Source organism: Pocillopora damicornis, chromosome 5 (genome assembly GCF_964200805.1).
Source record: "Pocillopora damicornis chromosome 5, jaPocDami1.2, whole genome shotgun sequence".
NCBI lineage: Eukaryota > Metazoa > Cnidaria > Anthozoa > Scleractinia > Pocilloporidae > Pocillopora > Pocillopora damicornis.
This window is the reverse complement of record NC_142674.1, coordinates 5,291,170-5,298,842: the sequence shown is the minus strand read 5'-3', so window position 1 is coordinate 5,298,842 and position 7,673 is coordinate 5,291,170. Positions and strand designations below refer to the sequence as shown.

Below are 7,673 nucleotides of genomic sequence, written 5' to 3'. Positions count from 1 at the left end.
CACTGTGTCAATGGAGTCATGTTTGAAACCAGCAGTTTTGTTCACTTAGTAGATAGAGTGAAGAAAATTGTTCACATTCCTATCTCCGAGTGAAGAAACATGATAAAAGACTAAAACGACAAGCAGCCGCTGCAGGGACGAAACCTAAAAAAAAGATTTAATGAGCAGACCAATTATAGCGCTGCACGTGCATTTTAAGACTGTATAATTCAAAGCCGTTTTATGAAAAACAACAACGAGAAATCACCAAATTTTGAGAACCGAGACCCAACGACATTTATTCACATTTTTCCTTTGAACTCAACACTGTGTTTGTGGGTTACGCTGAAGGGGAAATCTTGCGTCTAGGAGGCAAGTGAAATTTCATTTTTGACAAGTGAAACTTCATTTTTGATCGAAGTTTTCCTGGACGTCTTAACTTGCCAAACCAATGATCAAAATATTTCGGTATAATACAAAATGCTTACCTAACATTTTTTCTCTCAAGAAGACGTTACAACTACAGTAGCTCCCGCACATCTTTCCTCTTCTCTAAACTTGCCTTGTGCTTCATACCTCAATGAAAGTACAGCTGCAGCGTGAATTAATTGTTGCCAAATTTGCATAGGGAAAAATTCTTTCTTGACAAGTGCCTAGGAAAACAGTCATTCATCAACAACGTTTTGCATAACTTTTATTGATTCGGGAGAAATAGTGTAGTGAGAGCTTACCTTACTCAGACACACTATTGAATGTCGTCATGCAGAGGAATCATAATTGGTAATTAAATTTTAACTAACATTAGAAGAAGCCAACTTTTCATGTGAAATAACAATAATTCTTGGACACATTTCCTTTTTTATACAAATACACGTCGGAGAGTCGATAAACATGTATTGGAGAGTGAGCAGACGTAATTCAACAGGCCAGTCTGCTACAACACTTATGAACGCCATAATTAATGTCGACATACTTACCAACAGCAACATCTCGAAATGATGCACGTTGCGGCCTGGAATCTGCTAAGATATAGGCTGTTAAAGGTAAGTAAAGCACTATAGATATTATTTGTATAGAGCTTGACAACCGACCGATAATCCAATAACAGACGATTAACTGCAAAAATTGTACTTGTAAACGGCTAGCCTGTGGAGAGAATTGACAACTGGAAACACTTCTGCATTCACAGGCTGATATACGGCTAAAAGCAGACCGAAAATAGTTCAACTTTCGCCCGATGCCGTAAACACCATGCTTTCAAGCTTAAAAGATGTCATATTTGGAAATCTGAAAAAAAACTTATCATTTGATTTTTCTCAAGTGAAAATTTCAGTAACAAACAACTTTATTTGTCACATACACTTCAGATTTCAAAAGTGAAAATCCAACTTGAGAATCTCAAGCAGCTAACGATTACACAGATTTAGTTTGAACACCTGTGACGGTCAATTTAGATTTTTCAAACTCAAAATCTAACCTGGTTTTAATTTTGATAAGCTGTAAACCCGAGATGCATAAATTTGGAAAAGACACACATCTGAGATTTGCGATTCAAATCGAGATCTAGACGTGCGTGCTGAGAGTTAGCACTCTGCAATACAGTTTAATAGTTCTCATTTAATGTAACCGTTGCGAGACTGGCCGTAAATGTGGTAAACGTAGATAAATGCATTTCGTTTTAAAAGGATATATTGGCGTTTTCGCTAATCGTCCATGCTAAAATAAAAGAGACCAGGAGACTATTGAAAACGTATGGTATTAAAAGCGCCTCGTTTCTTTTGTGGACAGGTGAAAAACGGAGACGCCACATTTTCTCGCTTCCATTAGTGTTTTCAGGGGTTTTGCTTGTACAGTAATCCATGCTAAAACACCTGAAATCGCCGATGAAAACGGACTACTGAAAACGATTTCAAAAGTAAAACATTTTGAAACGGTCTTCAAAACGCCAAGAGAAAATAATGGGACATTATTTTATCTCAAAAACGCCTAATTCCCGTTTTCTCCTGATGAAAGAAACGGCGGCTTTAAGAAAACCGTGACGTAAAAAGCGTCACACGCTGTTGTTTCCACTGGTAATTTCGGGCGCTTTCTTGTGAATTATTTGTGGAAATGCATCAAAATGTGTTTTCTTCAATTCAAAAAATTCAACACGTCAGTGCAGGCAGGTAAAGACGACACGAAACAATTTTGTAGATGAGCATTGTTAGTTGAGACGAAATCCGATACTACTAAAAAAACGCTCAAGTGTAGAGGAGGTTTTACAAGAAGCTTGGGACCAAGTTGGAAATGAGAATAACACGTGACCTACCTAAACCTATATCACCAGGACAACTCGGGTGTTCACGCATGACAGCTGCTAGATTGTGAGGATCAAATGAACAATTCGTCTGTGACGTCACTCTACTTGTATTGTTCAGTGCCTCTTTCCATCTGTGACCAAATTTCACACAATGCTCACTCAAGCACCAGTTCTGTCTAGTGACAGATGACGAATTATTGAGACAGTTTTTGACGGCTACGTCATAAATTGCTCGGAGATTCCTACAAAGGTCGCTTGAAATAAATCTGATCTTGGCAGTGTTTTCAGTTTTTCCCCACTGATCGCTGTCTGTGACGCGAATTTTTACTTCAAATTCGTCACCATTTTTAAAATGAAAATCGTCCGTGACTTCAATTCCCCCAGTCAGACGGTGAACGCAGAAATAACTCATTGGCTTAACGGCGCCAGCAGCTTCACAAAAGTCGTCAATGTCACGCCGTTTCCGTTTTGACTCGCTGTGTGACAACTGTTGTTGCTTGACATCCTCTATGTAAAACAACAACGGTTGAACCAAAGACTCCAAGCGCCCCGTGATAGTAACATTCGTGACAAGAGTTTCTTTTTTGATGTCATAAGGCAGATAAACGACCTGGTCACTGAGCTGCAATGGATTTGTGTCTATAAAGGAGACAGTAAATCAAGAAAATATACATGAGGCTGAGTTTGACAAAGTAAAAACGAAAAGAGAACTATCAGTGAATAGATCCTTGCTCCCGTACACTCTCTGATTTACCTACACCGTTTTGCTCAATGTCATACCTGAGCAATTGGACTCGCTTGTCATTCCTGTTTTTCCAAATGTCTGTTTCTTTGCTGGACATTTCTCGCATGACCTTTGACCCTGATTGTTCTGATAAGTGTCTGATGGACAACGGACACATAGACTGTCGGGAACGAATTTAAACCCAGGCAAGCAGCCTAAGCAAAGAAAGAAAGACAAAAACATTACGTCTATCTCGGCTTAGATTTGAAATAGGTTTAATTAATCACTAATTGGTACCACATCACAACATCTGCGCATGAAGTGCCACCAAACGCAGACAATTCACTTCTGTGTTGTCATGAGCCGATAGCTTGTAGAAATCTGATAATAGATTTCTTTGGCTCGAAAACATTGTATAGATGAAACGCCAAAATTAAGTGCTTTTAAGTTTGTTTGAATTTTTTTAAGCTGTCTGTTGGAGGTTAAGGTAAGCTCGACTTTCATCATTCTCTCAAGTCTCTCAAGTCTCGTCTTTGATACTCCCGAGAAGGTCTCTTGGTGGAGGAGCGTGGGCTCACTCCTAACCAGCGGATGAGAATCGAAGCTAGGATAGGGGTTCGGTTCACCCGTTCCTCACGTTGTAACCCAGTAACTACTGGACTTGTAATGACGTTGTAACCAGTCAATTAATGCATTGTAATCGGGATAGACCTATTGACAAATCTAGACCTGGGGGAGGGGTGAATGAGTAGCTAAAATGTCGTGTGTAATCTACGTATCACTGGCGCGCTAATTCGGATCGATCGATTCAGAAGAGATATATTTTTCCTTTATTTGCAAGCTCACACGCTTTATCTGTGCAATTAGCCGATACCTTTCTGGTCGTAAATTTGGTTTATCGATCATTTTCAAGGTGAGTATCACTAATAATAAAAGGTATTCTACTTTGTTTAATGTTCGAGGCACTTGTCTGATGATTTGATGATCGGATATGATCGATAAGTTATAACTATTTCTAAGCCTTTATTTACCTCTCAAAAATTCACGGGTCGATAGGTAAGCAAACCATCACAATATTTTATAAACCAGTAATCGTGCATCTCATTTAAATTAATGAGAGCCATTTATTTGCGGGCTACAAGTACCAGTATTCACAATAGTGATTCATGCATGTGCGGCTTAACAGTCATCTCGCCATCAGTTACAATGAATATCATGACAGTTATTTTATATTTAAGATTATTGTCATTTCGAGAACTGAAAATAAAAATTCCAATCTACAAATAAAGTCACATTTAGCATGTTTATGTGTATTAATATATAGTCCCACAACGATCCATCGCATTCCAGATAACTGATGAACTGTCTAGTTGTCCTCGTGCACCGGTGCTGTACCGGTGCGTAAAGGAATAACCATTGTATTTTCTTTGTTTAGGAGTCATTGGTTAGCTGTTATGTATTTTTTGGTCTTTTGTATCGGCTCTTGTGTACCGGTACCCGAGGACAAAACCAAAATGTGGATTACATTCATCTCATTACAATCCAACTATTTGTGGATTACAATATTTGCATTACAATCCAATAATTTATGGGTTACAATCATGTCATCACCATCCAATAATTTGTGGATTACAATTATCTAATTTAAATTCAATCATTTGTGAATGCTATTATCTCATAACAATCCAAAAATTTGTGGATTACAATTATTTCCTTACAATGCAATAATTTGTGGGTTACAATCATCTCATTACAATCCATTATTATATGGCTGCGATAGTACGTGCACTCTGATTGGTTAATTAGGGGTCCAGAATCCCCCGGTAATTGCTCATGGGCATTACAGATTTTTCCCCCCACAAAACCTAGTGAACTTAGTGACTTTCCCTGAAAGAAACTTCGTTGAAAAAAGACAAAATTGAACATTGAACAAAACATGTATCTCTTCTTTAAATATGAGTTCTGAAGAAGATTTTCTTCATAAGTTTATTACCCTGATGAAATTGTGACGTAAATGATAGGCAATGTAGATGTTCTCTCTATTCCGCTTGCTTTGCCTATGTGAAGGCATATAATAAATAACTTAACAGACTTCGGGCTGAATTTTTGCTCTATGGACCGTACCCAGAGGCTCAGTCCATAAAGCAAACATTTCATCCCTCAGTCTGGAATTTTACAGTAAAGCCATTGCACATGGTGCACATGGTTATTACGTAAATAATTTTTGGATTACAATCATCTCATTACAATTCAATAATTTGTGGATTACAATCATTTTATTACAATCCAATAATTTGTGGATCATCTCAGTACAATTCAATGGTTTGTGGGTTACAGTCATCTCATTGCAATCCAACCATTATATATACTTCCTTCTATACCTTATGTATTTTAAGGATTTTGCTGGCAATTGAAGTCTTAGTATTTCCTAAAGTTTTTCACTTATTACTTTTCAAACAATAATGATTCCATGGCAAGTACAATAAGATGGAAAGAGTATAGTTATAATATAGCTTTTGGGATGCAAAAGACAAAGTGCTGTTCACTTGGATTCATTGTAGAAAACATTAGCTTTAAGAAACACTTGCCAATACTGATAGGGAATCCAGTCTGAATGCAAGCATCTTATACGTATAAACTGCAGGAATCGCAGTGTGTTAAAAGAAAATCAGGCTCAAAGTAGCCTATCAGGCCAGAGTAGTCCAATGGGATCATGCCCATCAGTGATATGGTCCATGAACCTTCACAGTCCCTGACAAGGTGGTACATGGACTGGGTCCACAACAGTGGACCATGGACCTGGGTTACGATAATTGCAATACAATCTAAATTAATTTTTGTATTACATTATCATCTCAATACAATCCAATAATTTGTGGGTTACAATCACCTCAATACAATACAACACATTATTATATGGCTGCGATAGTACACGTGCTCTGATTGGTTAATTAGCGGTCCGTAATCCTCCGATAAACGCCCACGGGCATTACAGATTTTCACAGTGTTCCTGTGTGTTTGTTTTTAATTATATATTTATATTTTTGAACTTGATTTTTCCGGCTTTTAATCTGACTGGACAATCATAGTGACACCAATAGGAAACTGCTGTCTTTTAGTCACTATACTTAGCATTTTATTTGAGCAATTCAGTCAATTCAATTTATACTTCTTTGTCTGGTTTAGGTAATGAAGTTGAGCTGTTTGACAACTCCAACAAACTCGTTTGTCGGGGTGTTGTAACTGCTCAAGCCATGGTACACGGCCGGGCACTGAAAACCGGATGGGCCGCAGTGATGATACAGGATATCTTGTCAAAGGGAAAAGTGGAGCCATGGCAAGAATATCCCACCCATTCTGGGGAAGTAGAAGAAGGGAGTTTTGTCGCCTGGCCGACTGCTTACATCCAACCGCGACGAGAAGCTCTGCAAACTGCCCGGCCGAAACAAAACCTTTCGGAGACGCAGGGTTTAAAGGATGCCCTTCATCCCGACAAGTTTGTCTCTCCCGGGACAATAATGTCCAGGGATAGACAGCTACGAAGTAGAAAGTGAAAACATTATGATTCCACTATTGCGCCATTTTACCATATTTGGACATGAGAACGCGCAAATCATGAGCCTGTAATGCCCCGGTTTGACTGTTTTAGAACAGAGCAAATACGGACGGAAAGCGTAGAGCAACAAAATGGTTGGACAAAAGGGAGCAAAATTGACTTGTTTACGTCCTTTACGCTTGACTTTTAAGCGACGACCTTTCGACGGGAACGCATTTTTTTAACTCAACAGAAGGAAACTTGCGAGGACATTTAATTCTTTTTGTTTGTTTTGTTTTCGTCATTCGCGCACGCTTCATAAGATCGATAAGATTCTCAGGCGATGGAGGTTGTATTTAAAAAACTAGGTGCCAAAATGCTAGAAAATGGCGCAATAATGAAATAATAAATCCCTTATTGGATGGTTTAACATGTAATACGTCCGGACATTTAGCTCGTTTTGCTACGCAACTCGCAAAATACCCGCGCGTATTATATGTTAAACCATCCAATAAGGTGTATGTAACGGTTCACTGTAAAGTTAAGCAACCACACAGAGGACGACAACGAAAATGCAATGTGGGAGGCTAACCTTTCCTTCTGGAAATTTCATTGAGACTCTTGAAACTATTTACATTCATAGAATGGTGCTGACAAAGACATAAAGCTTTATTTGAGGTTATTCGTGTTGTTTCTTTGTACAGTTTAGCAGATTACAAAACACATGTGCAGGTCTTTGCCCTGCAGTGTTCTTCCTCCCCTTCTCTTAAGCGATGTTCTCGTTGCCAACGCTGTTGTGGTTGCGTAAATTCCCTATTGTAAAGAAAAAATGCAGTTTGCATGGAATGAGATAACCAAAGTTGTAATTCATAAGTCTGTTTATCGTTTCCTTTTCTCATGATTCTGTGTTCTCTTAGTCGATACTAATCTGTTACATCTTGCTGACTTATATTCTATTTTAAATACAAAATCATGATTAGGATAGGAACGAAGGATCCTCCACTGTCACTTGCTACTACACACTCTAATAAATCACTGTACATATCAATAAATAGGATAGCCGAGATATATTAAAATGAACTTATTGATGCGTTTTAGCGTATGATGTACATAAGACAATGTATGTTCCAATGCTA

The 7,673-nt window shown here is 38.3% G+C and overlaps 1 long non-coding RNA gene across 1 annotated transcript; it reads left to right on the top strand.

The window, feature by feature from the left end:
• Positions 1 to 3,785: 3,785 nt before the first annotated feature.
• LOC149044828 (uncharacterized) lies at positions 3,786 to 7,625 on the top strand. The gene is made up of 2 exons (XR_016186833.1): positions 3,786 to 3,915; positions 6,189 to 7,625. It is a non-coding gene; the product is annotated as an uncharacterized LOC149044828 (long non-coding RNA).
• Positions 7,626 to 7,673: the final 48 nt, after the last annotated feature.